Source organism: Neofelis nebulosa, chromosome 7 (assembly GCF_028018385.1).
Source record: "Neofelis nebulosa isolate mNeoNeb1 chromosome 7, mNeoNeb1.pri, whole genome shotgun sequence".
Lineage (NCBI taxonomy): Eukaryota > Metazoa > Chordata > Mammalia > Carnivora > Felidae > Neofelis > Neofelis nebulosa.
The window spans coordinates 85,480,226-85,501,149 of record NC_080788.1 but is presented as its reverse complement, the minus strand read 5'-3'; the positions used below and the strand labels follow the sequence as shown (position 1 = coordinate 85,501,149).

Below are 20,924 nucleotides of genomic sequence, written 5' to 3'. Positions count from 1 at the left end.
AAGAAAGAAAGAAAGAAAGAAAGAAAGAAAGAAAGAAAGAAAGAAAGAAAGAAGGAAGGAAGGAAGGAAGGAAGGAAGGAAGGAAGGAAGGAAAGAAAAGAAATTAGAGAACTCTTTAAAGGCAAAGAAAAAAATCTTCCAATTACTACTGAAGGTAAAGAAAGAAGTGGTAAGTGAATTTGAGAGCAACTTACCACAGGTAGTCTGAAGAAAGACAAAGGTTGGTTTCTCCACAAAACTTCTTCCACCCCCTGGGAGAGAACTTATGTGCTTTCCTTAAAGAAAAGAGTTGCACTCTGGCAATGCTGGAACGTGGGAAATGACTGACTTTATTATAGGAAATTAATTTTGACAAACACCCAAATTAAGCATAGTAGACAAGGTCACTGTGTGGAGTTGAGCTGGCTGTGCACTGCACAATTCTAGGGCAACGTTCACACAGACTAAGATGTGAGAGCCCCTGTGGGTGATGCGCAGCAGCAGCCCTGATGGCAGGCATGTATTGAAAACAATGTGAGCTCCAAGAGGGCAGGGGATTTTCTCTGTTTCATTCATGGTATCCCTGGCACAAAGAATAGGGCCTGGTACTTAAGATGATCAATTAAAATGTGCTGCATGAATGAATGCATTAATGAATAAAAGAAAAGGGGAAAACTGAAGTTTGAGAGCAGAGGGGAAGTATATGTTAGAGCAGGATTCCTTTCAACTGGAAGACTGAGCAAGTAAAAAAATCCAGAACCTTGGAATGGAATTCCTACCTGTTATGTAGGAGGAGAAAGAAGGGATGACAGAACCAGTTTGAACTGTCTTGCCAAGTTTTATTGTGCTCTGGCATGGACTTATTAAAGTCAAGCTAAAGTTATATTAATAAAGAGGGGTGGAAAGACCATGTTGGCATAGATGGGAACTTTTCTTCTTATTTTTTTCTTCTTAGTTAACAGGCTAAGTATGTCAAGAAAAGTTCACTCAATTGCTTTTTTTCTATCAAAAGTATCTACATGGCCATAACCATACAGGGAGGTGGAAGTCAGAAGAGGATTTTCACTATAATATGACTCCCCCCCAACAAATAAATTCTTGAACACATGGTCAAGTAAGATGAACACTGCAGAAGTTATCTCTAAATTGTTACACACTACCATAGTGTTAGCTGTTTTTATTACCCAATTAATAGAAACAGAATTCACAAAGAAAGATTAACCAGTCACATAATGTCTACTGACCATATTCTGAACTTGAGCATATATGCATGTATATAAAATAGGTAACTTATATTATTCCTTGATTTTCATTCTGTTCTATTTATCAGGTTTCAACTAGACCTATAGTCTGTTTCCTTAAAACCCTCAACATCATCTTTACATGATCCCATTAAATATATATAGAATTTCTAAGGACATGGGCTGTTTCTATGGAATTTCTTTACACATTCACAGTATTTTTTTTAAGTTTTATTGATTTATTTTGAGAGATAGGGAGAGAGAACACTCGAGCACAAGTGAGGGAGGGGCAGAGAGAGAGAGGAGAGAGAGGATCTCAAGCAGGCTCTACCCTGTCAGCACAGAGCCCAATGCAGGAACCAAACTCATGAATTGCAAGATCATGACCTGAGCTAAAATCAAGAACTGGACGCTTAACTGACTGAGCCACCCAGGTGCCCCATATTCACGATGTTTCTTAAAATTTCAGCTACAAAAATTTATTTCAGGAGAGCTGATGCCCCTATATGTCCTCTTATGATTCCTCTGATGACATATCACAAACAATTCATCTCACCAAAGAAATTTGCTAAGTTGCTCTAAATTCTGAGCAATACAAAGGTACTTACTGAACCATATTTTTTCTGTTCACAATCTGTTTTCTGCCATGGGTTTTGGGACACACCATCTGTAATTTCCATTAAAACAACAAAAGCAAACAAAAACAAAACACATAGCTCTTCGCTGTATAAAAAACCTGTAGTTGGCTTCTCTGGGAGGAACCGCTCCTACTCACAGCCACTTGATGTTTATCAGGATCTATTAGTTGAGAGCTGTGAAAAATAGAGTGGGAAGTTCCCGTAACCAAAACAAAAATGTTACAAATACTTACGTGATCCTTAGCAATACCTGTCTCCTATCCACCATATGTTTAGGAGTTTAGTAGGTTATAGAACCCACCAAATAAAGGACAACTCTTCATGTGGTAATGCGATGTACCAAGCCATTAAAGCTTTATTTTTCTATGGGTAATAAATCCACATGGTTCAAAAATCCAAAAGAAACCAAATGGTATTCACTGAAAAGTTTCCCTCCCATCCTATCCTCCAGCCACCTAGCTCCTTTCCCCAGAAGCAACCAATATTTTCCACTTGTTGGGTGGCCTTCTCAAGAGACATGAACAAGCAAGTGTGTGTGTGTGTGTTTTCTTTCCCCTTCTTTGCACAATGGGTGGCACAATGTATACTGCTTAGACTCCTAAGCCCTTCTCCCACTGTGCCATGGATAGGGAATAGGCTTCTTATATGGGTTTTTTTGTCGTTGTTAGATAGAACGATAGCAGTTTCCTCAAGTGCTGTGCTGTGAAGGAGCTTGAGGCCAGCAGGCTTGAAGGACAGTATGTTGTGAATGTTCTGTAATATCTGCTACAGCCATCTATTCCCGTTCTGTGCCTTACTTTATCTTCTACATGCCTCTATTAGAAGAATTACCACACTTTATTATGCTTGGGAAGGGGTGTCTAAAGGTAGGTACCATGCTCTTTTATGGATATAATGCAAGGTGCCTACCCAGCACAGGAACTAGCATATAATTAGCATTTAATAAATATTTACTCAGTGAATCCCACAGCAAAATTCCCAACGTTTAGGGAGCATGAGAGAGCTTTTCATATTCATGGAAGAGCTACTTCCCTCCATACAAAGATAGATTTGATCAACTCTGGAACTGTAGATATACAATGATGGTGTATTTGAAACACAGGTGACAGTGTTCTCCCTGTCCCAGTCAGAATTTTCAGCAATGCCATGTGGCACTCAACCTCCTTGAGAAAAAATAATTCTACAGAACTTTACACAGGATCCTATGTGTGTAATCACCTGGTTTCCAATCACTGCCATGTAAAGGGAAAATGGTTGTATAACATGTGATTTCTGAAACAAAGGTGAGGTGAGAGGGAGGTCAGGTGATGGTGAAATAAAAATGAACGGAAACATGAGTGAAAAAGAAAGTTTATGATTATTTTTTAAAAATCCAGCAAATGAGAAAAATTAAGAACATTTCAACTGAACTTTACTCATTTAAGACTCCATCTGCTAATCATTCTCATATAAGTACTGCCATCTACAGTACATCTAGGAATCCTGGTATTTTTTTAGGGAGGAAATAACAGAAATGAAACGTCTGGCACACCACAGGCTAATGTCTTCATGCCCTTTTAAATACATGCATTTATCAAAGTTACATGGTATATTTTCTCTTTGTCATTTTGAAAGGTAATAATGCTTATTGGGTTGGTTATTATGTTTTAAAAATTTATAGTGTAAAGCTAGAGCTTATGATTTTAAGTCTTTAAATTACATGTTATGTAACTATTAATACTGAAGAAAAAAGAACTAATTTATAATTTTAACTTAGAATTTTAAGAAATATTTTAATATGCTCAAATTCTCATTCACTTCATTTTGTTGTAAGATACAAATTGGGACTCTCCAAGGAAAAGTAAAGAGAGTCCCTTTTTTGAAGTGAAAAGAATCTCTTATTTTTGGTGGGATTCTCTTTACTGACCTGTGGGTTAGTGTAGGGACAGACAGGATGGAAAAGGAGGAAGGGCCATCAAAAGTGAACAGACTGACTCATATTTATAGGTACAAGCTGGAAAAGCCTAAATGAAGTTATCCCAAACCACAGGTGATCTTCATGTTCCCAAGAGAATATTATACCAATGTGCTGTGTTGTCACAACACAGCTTTTAAGGTAAATAAGTGGAATCCATTCAAAATACACTTTAGAATCAAAAAGAAGAAATTTGATTTTGGAGATAACATAACCATCAATATTAAGAAGACAGTGAATTTTTCTGGGTTGTTTATCCAACTATTGCCAACTGGGTATAAAATTTCATCTTTTTTCTCAAATCTCATCCTATTATGGGTACGAAGTGTTTGACAATAGGAAAAAAAGGGTGATATTTAGTACTTCCCCCCCACACACCCTTTACTCCCTACCTCCCAAGAACTACTTTGCTACATAGTGCTATTTGAACATGTTGTCTACACACAGAATCAGCCCCCCTTCTTTCCCACCTCCTCAGCTCTAGTTATAGAAACCTAACCTAGTCATAAAGAACCAATTAAATGGTGATGTCTGTCCATAAAGTATTCTTTTATTCCTCCTTAGCTAGAAGTAGTTTTCCTTAGCCTATGATTTTTTTTTTTTTTTTTTTTTTTTTTTTTTTTTTTAGTTTTTCTGAAATACTTCTTAGGGCCCTTATAAATAGTCTACATATGAACAACTTGAGTATTTACAAGATTATAAACTCCTTGACAAGGAGAGAACTGCATTTTACTCACCTTTGTATCTGCCACAATACCCAGCACTATGCCTGGCACAGGATAGGAAGTCAGTAAAGATTTAACGAATAATGTGTATTTACATTTCAAAATTTATATTGTCCACAAGTAATTTTTTTGAGAAATATCATGGCACAAAGATCAACAACAGAAGGGTCTTTGTTAAATATTTCTTGGGCAAGGAAAGCCAGAATCTATGGCAACTACAGTAAAATATACAGACTTAAGCTCATGGTTTTTATAAGAGTAATACTTAGTGTCATTAAGTCACTAGCAGTCTAGTGACAACTTAATATTATAACTTGTCAGAGCTGTGGTTAGGCTAGGGGCATTTGATTTACAAGGAGCTAAAACTTCTAAAGTTCTTTTCTAATCATTAATTTATAGATTAGACAGATTGTACTATTGCCAGGGAGATGTCATAACTACCAGAAAGGAAAGCATAACAAATTCTAAAATATACCAAATGTTGGGAAGAAGGGCAGGTATTAGAATCCTTAGCCTTTTGTTTACTGATTTCATTTCTTGGGTCTCTCTTCACTACAGTAGAAAAATGCCCTACCAAGGTATTCAAGTGTTGAGGCTCTCTTATTCAGAGTTCCTAATAAGTTTATGTATGTGGTATGTTATACTACATAAAATTAGCTACAACAGAGTTTCTTTTAAAACAATCAAGAACTGGGGCGCCTGGGTGGCGCAGTCGGTTAAGCGGCCGACTTCAGCCAGGTCACGATCTCGCGGTCCGTGAGTTCGAGCCCCGCGTCGGGCTCTGTGGGCTCTGCGCTGACAGCTCGGAACCTGGAGCCTGTTTCCGATTCTGTGTCTCCCTCTCTCTCTGCCCCTCCCCCGTTCATGCTCTGTCTCTCTCTGTCCCAAAAATAAATAAAAAAAAAACGTTGAAAAAAAAAAATAAATAAATAAAACAATCAAGAACAATATATTCAGAAAAGAACACAAATCTATGCAGAGATATGGAAAAATTAATTTATGATACTAGCAAAACCAATCAATATCAATGATTAGATATGAACATGGACAGGTGGAGATAATTATCAGGAAAAATTATAATTAAGCTAAAAGAGAAATAGATGAAAAGACATCATTAGTGTAACCCTGGAAACAATCAATAAACTTCCCACAATCCCAACCCAAAACATACCACAATCAACCAAAAGGAGTTTGTGGTCAAAGATAAACAAGAGCTAGGTCGGGGAGGGAGGGAAGAAAAAAAAAAAAAAAAAAAAGATAAACAAGAGCTAGATACAAACCATGTAATTTCAAAGTTGGGAAATGGGGAGAGAACCAAGGAGACAATAATTACCAGGGAGGGAACACTATTGTAATTAGGTAGCTTTGGGGAAAGTTATAATTATGAAGGTCAAGGTGCTACACATCTGATAAAATCCTTAATTAGTTGTTGTTTCAGTAATGTTTCATGTTCTTTAGGTATTTTCTAGTATAGGCTGTAACATTTTTTTCCATTGGAACTTTAGAAAGAAAATAAATTGGAAAGGCTGCATTATGTAGTGTTTAGAGCATAGGCTCAAGCTAGATTTCTTTAATTCAAATTCTAGCTCTTGCTTAACTAGCTTTGTGACCTCAGGGATGTCACCTAATCTCTCTAAGCTTCAGTTTCCTCATCTACAAAATGGGAGCTAATACTGGTTCTCACCTGATAGGAGGATTTGTTTTTTATGAGGATTAAATGATTTAGTAAATTAATTTATTGTTTATAAGGCACTTTGGAACTGTCTCCCACAGAAGTGCTACATGAATGTTTGGTAAATAATATCAGTCCTCAATATTCCCACTGTTCATCTGACTTAAAAACTTTGAGATTGATCTGATTGCTGTAGATATCTGGCACCCCAGTCCAAGTTAGCATGTTCCAATTTTAAGGTCCCCATAGACCACTCTGATGGCCATGATCGAGAAGATCTCCAGATGTACATATTATGATGACACTAGGTATAATTTAAAAAATGGTTTTCTGTTTTTGAAAAAGCCCTGCTTTGACTTTACTGTCTGTCCTTCATTCCCCCTGCTATGATTTCTAACTCTGTTTCTATAATTTTAGTTAAAAGATAGTTATCCAGGAAACAGTATACCTCTTACTCAGGGTGCTTAAGTGTTCACTGCCTCCAAATCTGCCATGACCCTAAAGAAATTAAAGGGCACACACACACACACACACACACACACACACACGGCAGGGGAATACATAGAGAGAGGATATAAGAAGATATGCATCATTTCCACTGTTAGATATATGACAGTACACATTAAAGCTGCGGATAGAGTGGGGTCTGAAGTCTCAATAAGACCATGTAAAATCAAGAAGAGCTCCCACATAGAGGTGCTGGTGTAATACCTAAAGAATACTATAGTAGAGCCTTTCAATAATTTATCAGTGAAAAATCAAGTAGATGGAGAGTAAGATAATGGCCTTATTCCTAATAACAATCTCTAGAACATGGATAACAAGAAAAGGAAAACTTGAAAGGTTAACACATGGAGGCAAGTGTCACTGAGACTCATGACACTGGAAAGGTATGTTCTATTCTAATGATGCTGTTGTGGTTGACGAACTGTGATGCTTTTCTAATACAGATTACAAAACAGATATAGACACGATATACAGTAGTAACGGGAAATGTCACCTCTCCCAGCATGGGTGAGAGGTTTCATTCTGGTAGAAGTAGAGCACCTGATAAGTTGGTATCATATTGACAATTTCATTTCTCAGCAGAGGAAACAACAAAGAGAACTGCTATTCAGGAGTATAAAGACTGTCGAGGAGGAAACTATAGATGATGTGACAACGGCTTTAAAAGACATAATGGTCCTCACTAGTCTGGACTTTATAAGAGCAAAGGAAGGAAACATTTCCCATGGGAGGACCCTAGACCCTGAGAGAGAAAATATCAAAGTGTTCAGACATAGTATGGAGTAATTCCAAGCTAGAAATTCTAACAGGGAGTATAACCTAAGACAAGTGGAAGGTAAGGCTTTAAAAACAAAATTGTAATATTATTGACTCTATTGAGAAAAAAAGGAGAGAAGCAACTAAAGAAAAAAATTAAACACAGGTAGAGATGCATTTATTAAAGGATGAACACAAAAAGTGGTGCAAACTCACTACAATAACATCAAGAAAGTTAATGCCCAGAAGGAGATTATTTTTTTTCCTAAGCACATGACCTTTTTGTTTCCTGCTCTTCCCTGCCTCCCCCCTCCGCCCCACCCTGCTTCTCCTTCAGGTCAGAACTGCTGGTTAAGTTCTACCTAGCAAAGAGACCAGAGAATTAGAATCTCAGCCTGGGAAAAGAACTTGAGAGTACAAAATGGGGCAAAGACAGTATGTGTTAGGGACTTGGCAGTATCCAAAATAAGCTATTTTATGGCCATCAGAGTGGTCTATGGGGACCTTAAAATCGGGACATGCTAACTTGGACTGGGGGTGCCAGATATCTACAGAAATCAGGGAGACAGGGCTAGCCCCATTAGTGGATCTGAGTGGTATGTCCGTATTTCTCATGACTTTTTCTGTAGGTAACTGTTATTTTGAGCTTTTTGTTGCTTTTACTGAATATGCTCTGAAGTTCTTGAACCAAATCTGTAGTACTGTTACACATATGCCAATTTTTGAGGCCATTCTTTCCAAATACTGGACTCTGAGTGTAATAAATACTGAATAATGTCTCCCAGCTGTTTCTTGGTGAGTATCATTTGTTTTCATCCATGGATTCCTCTGGTGCTGGTCTTTGGTGAGATCCACTGAGCCTGGCATCCTTTAATCTCTGCTGTTCATATATTCAGGTCCAATGACTATTACAATTTGTAAGTTATGGACAACAGAAAATAAAAGTTCCAAGTTATATTCAAGTTGGAAATGCTGCACAAAAGACTGAATGAGAAAAGAAGTACAAGAGAAGTGACTGAAAAAAATAATTACTCCAAGAGAGTTCATTTTTCTAGGCCTGGATGAATTTCATCCTAAGATACCAAGAAAACGTATATATATAATTGTGCAGCCATTACTGGTTATCTCTAAAGAAGGAAGAATGGAAGTCTGGAGATAAACAAACATGACTAATTTTCAAAAAGGAAGGAAATATAAATCTTGAATACCACAACACCAGCTCAGAAGAGGAACAAGACCAAAGAAGGTCAGAGTAGTAACACAACCAAGGTCATGCCACAGGACTGGTTAATTAGACACTGCCTCTGGGGCCCGCCACTGGACCCTCAGGTGGGCATGCTTGTATGTCATGCAGGCACACACACCACAGTCACAGTAGGGAAGGATTCAGACTTCCACTGCCGTTGTGAAATGTCTCTAACCACATCTGTGTCTTTATATCCTCCAGAGTCAAAGTCCCAGGAGGAAAAGCCCACCTGGCTAAGCATGGATCTTGTATGTCCGTTTTAGTTACAGGGCTGGGACCAGAATGAGGTGACTAAGGCCCTTGCCTTGGGCACAAAATTTAAAGGGGCACCAAAAAATTCACTGAATAAGATGAACAGTACTTTAATGCAGTATTTTGCACGATCAAAACCAATGCACAAAAATCCACGATGAACAAAATATCAAAATTTAAAGAAAGACAGGTTCAATAATAGTGCCATGCGAAGCCATACCGGTGCCTATGACAAAAGGGACAATCAATAACAGTGATTCAGTTTTTCTGTAAAATTTCGATATTTTGTTCATCATGGATTTTTTTTTTTTAGTTTATTTACTTATTTAAGTAATCTCTACACCCATTGTGGGGATCAAACTCATGGCCCTGAGCTCATGAGTCCCATACTCTTCCAACTGAGTCAGTCAGGCACTCCCATCATGGATTTTTTTATATTAATTGTGATTTTTAAAATATTGCATTAAAACATTTATCCTTATTAATTACTGCATTTTGGGGCATCTCCTTAAATACTACAGGTGAGGTGAGTGCCTCATTCTTACCCCAGCCTCAGGCCTGCCCCTTGGTTCCAAGGAGCAACAAGAAGAACTGTTTGGAGCCATCTTTGATTTCCCCTGTGGGAGGGCATGGCTCCAAAATAGGAAGTGAATGTGGATGCTCCTTCTGCCTGGAACATAAATCTGCCCTGCCTCCCTCCTCTCTTCTTGATTGTCAGGTCTCAGTTTAGATCTCACTTCATCACTACTGATTTAGTTATTCCTCTATGCTCTCTCAGTATCCTATATGTAAGCTTACCAAATATTTACCACAGTGTTTTACAATTTATTTGTTTACATCCTCCCCCAAACTACAGTCTTAGATGACACAGATTCTGGGATATTCATCCTTACATCATTCTAATACTTAACATAGTGCCTGACTCATATTAGGCCCTCAATAAATACTTTCTGAATGAAAGGTATGGAAGCCATATCATAGGGGAGTAAATGAAATGAAAAGTATTGATTCCAGAAAACAAGACTCAGGGAAATATAAATAGTTGTCCTCATCTACCTGAATGGCTGTCATGAGGAAGAAGGTTGAGATTGCATTTCTCAATCTTTTGTCCATTCTCCACCCTCCTGGAGGAAGTTCATGACATGTCCATCACAACTGGCTCACAATGATATTAAATATTCATTTAATATATTTTTAATGGGATTTTTTTTTTTTTGGAGGGTGATGGTGGTAGTATATATGCTGGAAAGGATCTCATACCCCTAGAAGACTGTGTCAGAATGCTAGAGAAGCAGTACATGTGTTATTCTCCCCGAACATGAGAATCATGGGACAAGTTTTTCTTATCCCATATAGCTTTATAGGAGATCTAGAACCCACTGTCAAATATTATCCCAGAACAGGTTTTGGCTCAACAGAAAGAAGATTTTTTACCCTTTATAACTGCTCATAAACAAGATAGGTAGAGATGAGAAATGATGAATGTGCCATGACCATGAACATTGCAGCTTCTTATCAGGATGTTACAAAGTGAACCTGGCAGGAAGTGGAGTGAGATTAGGGTGTGGGGTTGAATAGTGAACCTCAAAAAGATATATCCATGTCTTAATGTCTGGAAACTGTGAACTTGTTTGAGAAAAGAGTCTTTCAAGATGTAATCAAGTTAAGGATCTCCAAGGTGAGATCATCCTGGATTACCCAGATGAGTCCTAAATCCAAGGACTACAAGAGACAGAAGGAGAGAGGTCAGGGACACTGAGAAAGAGACATGAATATGGAGACAGGGAGAAATGAGACAAGTAGATTTGTGAGAACTTCTAAATTGAAGAATCTTTGTTTCTAGTCATTTCCTGCTTAGCAAAAAACCAAAACAAAACAAAACCAAAAAAAACCCAGAAAACCAGAAAAACCGAGACCATAAGGAAAGCTACCACTCAGGAAAGCTTTTCTGCGATGTTTCCTGAAACTGACACCTCTACTCTTCATGCAGTAAAGAAAAGGGTAAGTATTTTAATACAATCAAGTAGCATTTCTGTTGGCATACAGAAACTACAAAAAAATTTACTGGTAATGTTGTGAAGTTGATGGTACCAAGTTATCTTTAACAAATGCATGAAGCTATGTCTAACACGTAGGATTTAGATGTGGACTACATCCAAATGTCATGTATGGTCACTTAGGAAATGGTAGCTAATCCAAATTATGCAGGTAAGGGACAAAGTATGCTCTTCTGAGGGTCCACCAAACACTTTTCAAATACTCAGTGTCTAAACAATGTCACGTGTAGGCCACTAACTTTCATAAATGCTGTATGTCCCTTTGTAGAAAAAAATGTTTCTGTAGGCCCATCTTACTCTGCCCATAACTTGCTATTAGTTTACAAAATGGGCTTTAAAAAATCTGTGACTATTTCTTAAGCCTTTAAAGAAATTGTAAATACCCAAAAATAATGACATTCCAATTTCACACTTTTTGGATTGTTAATTAAAAAGGGGGATAGCACAACTAAGAAAAAGGAATAAATCTTAACTATATGTCACCAGTGATTTTTACACCTCGAAATTGTTTTCATAAGACCAAATACTTTAAATAAAAAGGAATATTTTTCTCCTTCCAATATAAGTTTTATTTGCTAATCACAAAACCATTTTATCAAACAGCCTAGTGTGTGATGGAGTTGGGTTGCACACAGATAAGAAAGATCCAAACCCAGATCTGGGAGATCCAAACCCAGATACCTTTGCTCCTGCGCTCTTAAGCCATCTGTCATGGTGTCTCCGAAGTTATTATTCTATTGGTGTTAACAGGCTACCCTGAGCTGGTCCACCAGTGTCTAAATTTATTTAGTTGTTCAAAATATTTAATGACAGTGTACTATGTGAGAATGTGTTGAGCCACAAAGGTGAAAATACAGAGAACTGCGAGAAATAGAGTGACATGTAGGGAAGAAAAAACATGGGACTGTAACAAATGTTCATCGATGGGTGAATGGATAAAGAAGATGTGGTATATATACACTATGGAGTATTACTCAGCAATCAAAAAGAATGAAATCTTGCCATTTGCAACTACGTGGATGGAACTAGAGGGTATTATGCTAAGCAAAACTGGTCAGTCAGAGAAAGACAAATATCATATGACTTCACTCATATGAGAACTTTAAAACACAGAACAGATGAACACAAGGGAAGAGAAGCAAAAATAATATAAAAAACAGGGAGGGAGGGGTGCCTGGGTAGCTCAGTCAGTTAAGCATCTGACTTCGGCCCAGGTTGTGATCTCACAGTTTGTGAGTTCGAGCCCTGCATCAGGCTCTATGCCGACAGCTTGGAGCCTGGAGCCTGCTTCAGATTCTGTGTCCCCCTCTCTTTTTGCCCCTCCCCTGCTTGCACTCTGTCTCTCTCTCTCTCTCAAAAATAAATAAACATAAAAAATAAAAAAAAACCAGTAGGGAGACAAAACATAAGAAACTCTTAAATATGGAGAACAAACAGAGGGTTACTGGGGGGGCGGGGGTTGTGGGAGAGGCGATGGGCTAAATGGGTAAGGGGCATTAAGGAATCTACTCCTGAAATCATTATTGCACTATATGCTAACTAACTTGGATGTAAATTAAAAAAACAAAAAACAACAACAACAACAACAAACTATAACATAACGAGTGGCAAATGCTACAAGACAGAGACAAAATAGGAATTCCAAAGAGAAAGAGATTATTTTTAGCTTGAAATAAGAGTAGAGTGGTAGAATCTGGGAAAATTTTTGAGATGTGCCCATGTGATATCTCAGAGTCAGCTCACTAGAGGAGGTAAGCAATGGAATGGTGATGATGATGATAACATCACCTATTAACTGAGCACTTATCAACATTTAAATTGCATTTTTAAATTTAATTCTCACTAAAATCCAATGGGTAGGTATTTGTCCTCCTTATACAGATGAAGCAATCAGAGAGATGTAAGGTCACTTGATTAACAGATAGTGGCATGGGTAGAGCACACAATGCCGAAATATATGGTATGAATAATATGAGGGCTGCTTCTCAAATGGCATCAAGGTATAGATCTGGTGGGTAGGAAGAAAGAATTTTACTTGGTTTTGGGTTGGGAGTAAAGAAGAAAAAGGTAGTGAAGAAAATATGGTTGGGATAGGAATTTACATCTTAGAAGGAGAACAGTTGGTTCGTCTTTGTCAATTCTAGGATTCTTAATGGTGAGATGATTTTTGCCCCCATGACATCTGGCAATGTCTATAGACATTTTTGTTTTTCACAACTGGGAAAGAGGATAGGGAGTGCTACTGTCATCTAAGTGGGCAGAGGCCTGGGATCCTGCTAAGCGTGAACAACAACAACAATGAACAACATAACCTCAAACAAAGAATTATCTGGCCTAAAATGTCAATAGTGCCAAGTTTAAGAACCCCTGGGCTACGCTATCTGGTCTCAACACTCCTGGTTAAGATAGAACGAGGAATGTTCTACTTTAGAGAGCAAGTTAGAAAGAAGGAGATGAAAGAGGTAGAGAATGAAGAGGACTGAACAGAAAAAAAAATAAGAAGAAACTCTGTAGCTTGAAGCTGGCTAATTAGTATGAGAAACATTAAAAAAGAAAGAAAAGAAAATGAAAAAAGAATAGCCACTCTTACAGTTTCTGACACAGGAAAATAACTAAGAACAGAGAACACAGGCAAGGCAAGGCAAATCAAAGTCTTTCTCAGAATTAAAAGAACACGGGAATCTTGAAGGAGGTTACATGTAAAAATTTGAAGTTACACTGCTCTACTGAAAACCCAGTGATGTGTGTGTGTGTCTTTTAACACCAAGTAAATCTAGCAAATTATACCAAGGTACTTTGGTGAGGTTTGTTGTGGGGTGTGGGGCAGAGGGGGAATCAAAAACAACCCCAAAATAAAACTAAGGAATTAGGATAGACTGACAACATCTCTGATATAATTATTATAAAGTATTTAAAATTTTGTTGTTTTAGGACTAATAAAACAGTTCTATTTATATATTTTAAAAATAAGTTTAAAAATGTAATCTACCTCTAAATGGTTTTTTGGACCACAGTGGCCAAGATTCATCTGATTTCCTAACAAGAATGAATTTAGGAAGGGGGAAATTTTCCAAAGAAACAAAGAAAAAATTAGATTAGGCCACTTAAAAACTAAAAGCTTGGGAAAATATTTGCAATAAATATAATAAGGCCCAATATACTTGCTTTATAAAGAATGCATACAAACAAAATAAATTTTAGGCCCAACAGAAAAAAAAGCATAAACATATAAACTTACAGAAATAACATAAATTCACAGAAGAAATCGAAACTGCTAACAAACATGAAAACTGTCAGTCCCATTATTTACTTAAAAAATACAAATGAAAACAAGATACTTTAGATTCAATGTAATCCCTATACCAAAACATCAGCTGGCTTTTATATAGAAATTGACAAGGTGATCCAAAAAATTCCCATGGAAATTCAAGGGACTTAGAATGACCAAAACAATAAAAAAAAAGGTGGAGACTCACATTTTTCATTTTCAAAACTTACAACAAAGCTACAGTAATTAACACTATGTGGTACTGACATAAGAACAAACATACAGATCAGTGGAATAGAATTGAGGGTACTGAAATAAATATTCACATTTATGGTCAAGCTAGATCATACCTTATGCCATATATAAAAATCAACTGAAATAGATCAAAGATCTAAATATATACATATACACACATTCTACATACATACATATACATATATATATACATATACATATATATATTTACATACACACACACCCACACATACACACTCACTGGTAAAAAATTGAATGAGACAAAAAAAAAGAATAGAAATACACCAAAATATTAATACTGAGTGTTGAGATTATGTGTACTGAAAATTTTTTCTTTGAAATATTATTTGCCAGATTTTCTAAAGTCAACATTAAGGAAAAGCTTTTAGAAGCATCAATAACATTAAGAATTGGTTTATATTACCTTATCTATATAAATTTAGGGTATGAGATGCTATTTCTCAAAGGTTGGTAGTCTGAAGACATAAAATTAAGCTGAGATTCTACCTCTGTTCAGTTCTTTTCAAGAAAATGCTAAAGCTCTCAGAAATACCACAGCACCCTCTTTTGGAAGAAATGCATTGTTTTTCACAGGGAGTCTGCTGGAATCACTAAGTTTTAGAACTGAGAGTCTCTTAGTATATTAAGCCTGGTCTCCTCATTTTATAAATAGGAATTTATAAAATTCAAAAAGGAAACTACCCAAATCATAAAGGGAGGTAGCAGCAGAGCTGAGAATAGAGCCCCACATTAGATCCTAACCAGAGTTTTTTCTTTTCATTTTTTATTAAGCACATTAGAAAGTTTTTTTATTAAAAAATTTTTTTAAAGTTTACTTATTTATTTTGAGAGAGAGAAAGTGTGTGTGTGTGTGTGTGTGTGTGTGTGTGTGTGTGTGTGTGTGCGCGCGCGCGCGCGCGCGCGCGCGCACGAGCAGGGAAGGAGCAGAGAGAGAGGGAGAAAATCACAAGCAGCCTCCGCATGCTGTCAGTGCCGTGCCGGATGCAGGGCTCGATCTCACAAATTGTGAGACCATGACCTGAGCTGAAATCGAGTCGGACACTCAACTGACCAAGCCACCCAGGCACCCCTAAACACATTTTTTAAAGATTAAAAAATAATAATACTCTGCCATTCTTTGGTAAGTATGAGAGCCTAAACTCAAAAAGTACTCTAGGCACCCAGCCACTTAAAAGAATTATTTTAGAAGGGGCGCCTGGGTGGCTCAGTCAGTTAAGTGTCTGACCTTGGCTCTGGTCATGATTTCATGGTTCACGGGTTTGAGCCCAGCGTCAGGCTCTGAGCTGTCAGCACCCGCTTCAGATCCTGTGTCTCCCTCTCTCTCTTCCCCTCCCCCGCTTGCACTCTCTCTTTCTCTCTCAAAAATAAACATAAAGTTTTTAAATAAATAAATAAAAATAAAAGTATTATTTTAGAAGGGCACGTCCATTCTTGCCTGTTGCTTGATACAAATCAGAATAAGAATTTATAGGAGCGCTTGGGTGGCTCAGTTGGTTGAGTGACCAACTATTGATTTTGGGTCAGGTCATGATCCCAGTGTTGTGGGACTGAGGCCCGTGTTGGGCTCTACGCTAAGCATGGAGACTGCTTGGGATTCTCAATCTCTCCCTCTGCCCCTCTCCTCTGCTCTTGCTCCCTATCTCTCTCTCTCTCTAAATTAAAAAAAAAAAAAAGAATTTATAATACCTCACAACCTTTGCATCTGTCTATTAATAATACATCCTTCTTATAAAAAGCAACAGTAGGGGCGCCTGGGTGGCTCAGTCGGTTAAGCGTCCGACTTCAGCTCAGGTCACAATCTCGTGGTCTGTGAGTTCGAGCCCTGCGTTGGGCTCTGGGCTGATGGCTCAGAACCTGGAGCCTGCTTCCGATTCTGTGTCTCCCTCTGTCTCTGCCCCTCCCCCGTTCATGCTCTGTCTCTCTCTGCCTCAAAAAGAAATAAACGTTAAAAAAAATTATAAAAAGCAACAGTAGATAAGAGAGTAAAATCATTCTGTTTAATTCTAAAAAAATTATTCTCTAAATCTATTCTCTAGTGAGAACAGATTCAATATTAGTTTGGGGCTTCTGAAAAAAATCTGCTATCAGATAACTGACCTAATGTACTGGGATATTATTCTGGCGTAAAGTCCTACAATTTCACTACTTAGGCTGGTTTATGATTATCTATTCATAAAGGGAAAGAAACAGTATATAACTCTTTTCCAAAAATATAAATAATATAGGGACTATTTCAGCCTTTATTTTCCTATTTGTAGATCTCAACAGTAAACCTGCTTCCCTGACAGGCAGTATTCTTTGAAAGAACACCCTGTGTTTTCCTCTTATTTGAAGGATGACTGGCAAAAAAAAAAAAAAAAAATACATGTGACAAGTGTTGAATAAAAGAATAATGTATGGCTTCTATCATCAGCAGCATTTTAACAGCCTTTGAAGTATACTGAATACTGGGGACATGATACTTATTCCTGATTGATAGTTATTTGTCTATTGATGCATCTATAAAAGAATCATTAATTCTTTTGACAAATATTTACTGAGCAGCTATTGTCTGCAAGGCATGGTTTTAGGTATTGGGAATATAGCAGTGAATAAAAGAGGCAAGGTCTCTGCTCTCATGGAAGAGAGAAAGCAAAGTGAGAACCAGTAAACAAAGAAAAACAAACGAACAAGGTGATTGTGAAATGTGAAGACAACAAAATGGGTACCTAAGAAAAACCATAAAATTAATCTTTACAGTGTTGAACACCCACTAAAAATTGTTCACCAGTTCCACTGTAGCAACTGAGCTAATCCTATATATATGACTGTCCATTATAGTGCAATGTGATGTGGGCATAAAGCCTATAGTGGCTTGTTCTACTGAAGAAAACTGGAGGAGATGAACTGTTGTGCTCTTTTTTTTTTCTTTCCAGAAGTTTAGTGGGCATATCTAAGTATTCCAGATATTTAAATTAGTTTATTTATCTAGTATCTAAATTAGGCAATGTTTCAGGTATTTCTAGCTAGTCACATGTGTTGATTTTCAAGATAATTAACACTTACCAACATGAGCTTCTTACGAAATTCTGCCACTGTCAGTATACTAGCTATTCCTGCCACTTCTGCTGACTTCCCAGTCTAACTCTTCTCCATGGGCTTAGTCAAGACTCCTAAGAGCTAAATGTTAAAAATGAAAACCACCCAGATGTAACTGAAATCAGAAATGTTTTATATAACTTTGACTTTTCCTCATCCATTCTGAAAACAGAGAATGAGATGAAGCATCTTCACTATCCAAAATTAGATTTTTTTTAAGTTTATATATTTATTTTGAGAGAGAGAGCATGGCCAGGAGAGGGGGGCAGGGGGAGGGTGATGGTGAGAGAGAGGGAGAGAGGGAGAGAGAGAGAGAGAGAGAGAGAGAGAGAGAGAGAGAGAGAGAGAGAATCCCAAGTAGGGATAACCCTGACACAGGGCTTGAACTCATGAACTGTGAGATCATGACCTGGGCCAAAATCAAAATCAAGAGTCAGACACTCAACCGACTGAGCCACCCAGGCGCCCCTGAAATTAAATATTTTGTTAGTGGAAAAAAAAAGAAAGAAAGAAAGAAAGAATTTAGATGTCTTCCAACAAATAATTAACGATAACTCAATTTATACATAGGAAGATTCTTCTAGTTATTCAGCCAAATGTCTTTCTCCTAGTCAAAACTTCGTAACACCTAATCAATTTCTTTTTTTCCATTTGTGAGTTTGACTGTGTCTGTGCGTGTGTGCACACATGCACACACACATATGCAATTCTATGAGTTTTATCAATACCACGATCAGGATACAGAACAATTTCACCATTAATTAATTTTTAATTTTTATAATTCTATGCTGGTTAATATTTTAACACTAGCATTTAGTTTTTATTTTTACAATTGCAATATAAAGATCTTATCTGTTTTAGAGACTCTGCTCTAGCAAAAATGGAAGAAGGTAAACTGGCACAGCTTGAAACTAGAGGTAGAGGGCAGAAAACTAATAAAAAATACATTAAATATTGCTATAGGGAATGCAATTCAACTCTAAGTATTGATGCCAAGAAATCAAGAGAAATGATTAGAGTGGGGGGGACTAATAAGTTTCTAACAAGGGAACTAAGAATAAAAATGACCTCAACACAAAAGGGTATGGCTTGCTGTGATACATACCACTACTTCTTCTGCATTCATTAGGAAATTGATTGCTAAGTCATTATATTCAGGCATGGACATTTATCAGAAGAAATATACTCCTGAGGTTTAAAAGTCTAGAACTATCTTGTCCAATATGGTAGCAATTAGCTACGTTACTATTGAGCACTTGAAATATAACTAAGTAGAATTGAGGTGCACTGGATTTCTATGAAAATTACTATTCACATAGAGTATAAAATATTTCATCAGTAATTTAAAAAATATTAATTACATGCTGAAATGATAACATTTTGGACATGCTGGGTTAAATAAGATTTAATGTTATTTCACTTGTTTCTTTTAATTTTTTTATATGGCTATTAGAAGATTTAATCTAACATTATATTTCTATTGAATAGTGCTGATCTACAATGTTACTCTAGAATGTTACTGGTCTGTTCTGTGAAAACCACTCTGTATAAGCTGACAGCACTGTACCAATAAGGCTGGTAATATGCGTTAAGAACTTAAGAGGAGTCAGAAGAAGTGGTCATGTCTGCGCACTTGAATCCAGCCAGTTTGGGCAGGAATATAAACTGATCAAAGAGAATAGGTATAGACAGCTATAATCTACTTTGAAATATATTTTTAAAATCCACACTAATTAATGAATAGATGAAAGAAAGACAAACAGCTAACAAAACAAGTATAGTAAAATGTTAATAGTAGAATCAAGGAGATGGGTGTACAGATGTTCGCTGTAAATTCTTTAAACTTTAATGTATTTTAAAAATGTTTCATAATAAAATGTTGAAAAAAAAAAGGGAAACAGGAAGCATTGTCTCAGCATGGAATAGTAGCTGATAAGGATTAAACTAGAGGGTTAGGAGGCCTGTTCCAGATACCATCGCTGTTAAAATGTATACTTTGCAGTTTCTTTGTTGGTGGAGAACAGGACAATGAACTATTAATGTATGCATAGTAATAGTGAAGAAAGTATTTTTTTCTGACAACTACAGTTCTTTATATTTGTTATCTGAATTCTGCCTTCAGGAAGTAAGGCTTTTCAATAAAACTATAAGGTCTTTTATTTTACATTCAAAAACTTTCTTTTAAGAGTAGAGAGTTAATCCCTTTCATGAAGATGGCAGTGAAGGCAGAAGGAAGCCCCTGCCCCTCCCAAAGCCAAAGCCAAAGCAAAGGCTTTGAAGGCCAAGAAAGCAGTGCTGAAAGTCGTCCACAGTCATAAAAAAAAGATCCGCAGGTCACCTACATTCTGAGGGCCCAAGACACTGTGTCTCCGAAGGCAGCCCAAATATCCTCTAAAGAGCGCCCCCAGGAGAAACAACCTTGACCACTATGCCATCATCAAGTTCCCCCTGACTACCGAGTCAGCCATGAAGAAAACAGAAGACAACAACCCTCTTGTGTTCATTGTGGATGCCAAGGCCAACAAGCACCAGATCAAACAGGCTGTGAAGAAGCTCTATGACATTGACGTGGCCAAGGTCTACACTCTGATCAGGCCTGATGGAGAAAAGAAAGCATATGTTCAACTGGCTCCTGACTATGATGCTTTGGATGTTGCCAACAAAATTGGGATCATCTAAACTGAGTCCAGCTGGCTAAATCTAAATATAAATTTTTTCAACATAAAAAAAAAAAAAAAGAGTAGAGAGTTAAAAGGCCTAGGAAAACACTTCAGCATTTATGTCATGTAGGATATAAATGTAGGCGCATGCCCAAAAGGCTCTGGCGTCCTTAGGTAAATGGCTTGACAGTATTCATTTGTTCAGCATTATTAGGCTGTTAGTCCTGAAGAAAATATAAAAGAAACACAACCACCTTGAGAAAAGAATTCAAAAAGAGATGACTCCACGTGATAATAATCTACTATCAGCAAACTTCAGGGGTTAAAAATCAACATACTGAATGCAATAAAGTTCATGTGTTAGAATTTCAACACTGCTGAATGACAAACAAATGGCAAATGTGTAATCACTACAGAGAAGAAAACTTCTCATCGACTTTCTCAATGAGCAGCACTGGAACACTGCTAAATAATTAATATAAATTATGTGTCCTAAAATAGAAATGGAATGGACCTTGAGAAACAATCCAGGTTAGTTCTATGGTCTCATGAACATAAAAACTCTCACATTAGAAAACAGATGAATGAGGCCCAGAGAAGCTCACTGTCTTACCT

At 37.1% G+C, this 20,924-nt stretch overlaps 1 protein-coding gene and 1 pseudogene across 2 annotated transcripts in view; one reads left to right on the top strand and one right to left on the bottom strand.

Moving 5' to 3' along the window:
* PRORP (protein only RNase P catalytic subunit) overlaps positions 1–20,924 on the bottom strand; it is a 133,294-nt gene that overhangs the window by 33,355 nt on the left and 79,015 nt on the right. The gene's annotated exons all lie outside the window — the stretch shown is intronic.
* Positions 7,203–20,387, top strand: LOC131515849 (large ribosomal subunit protein uL23-like; annotated as a pseudogene).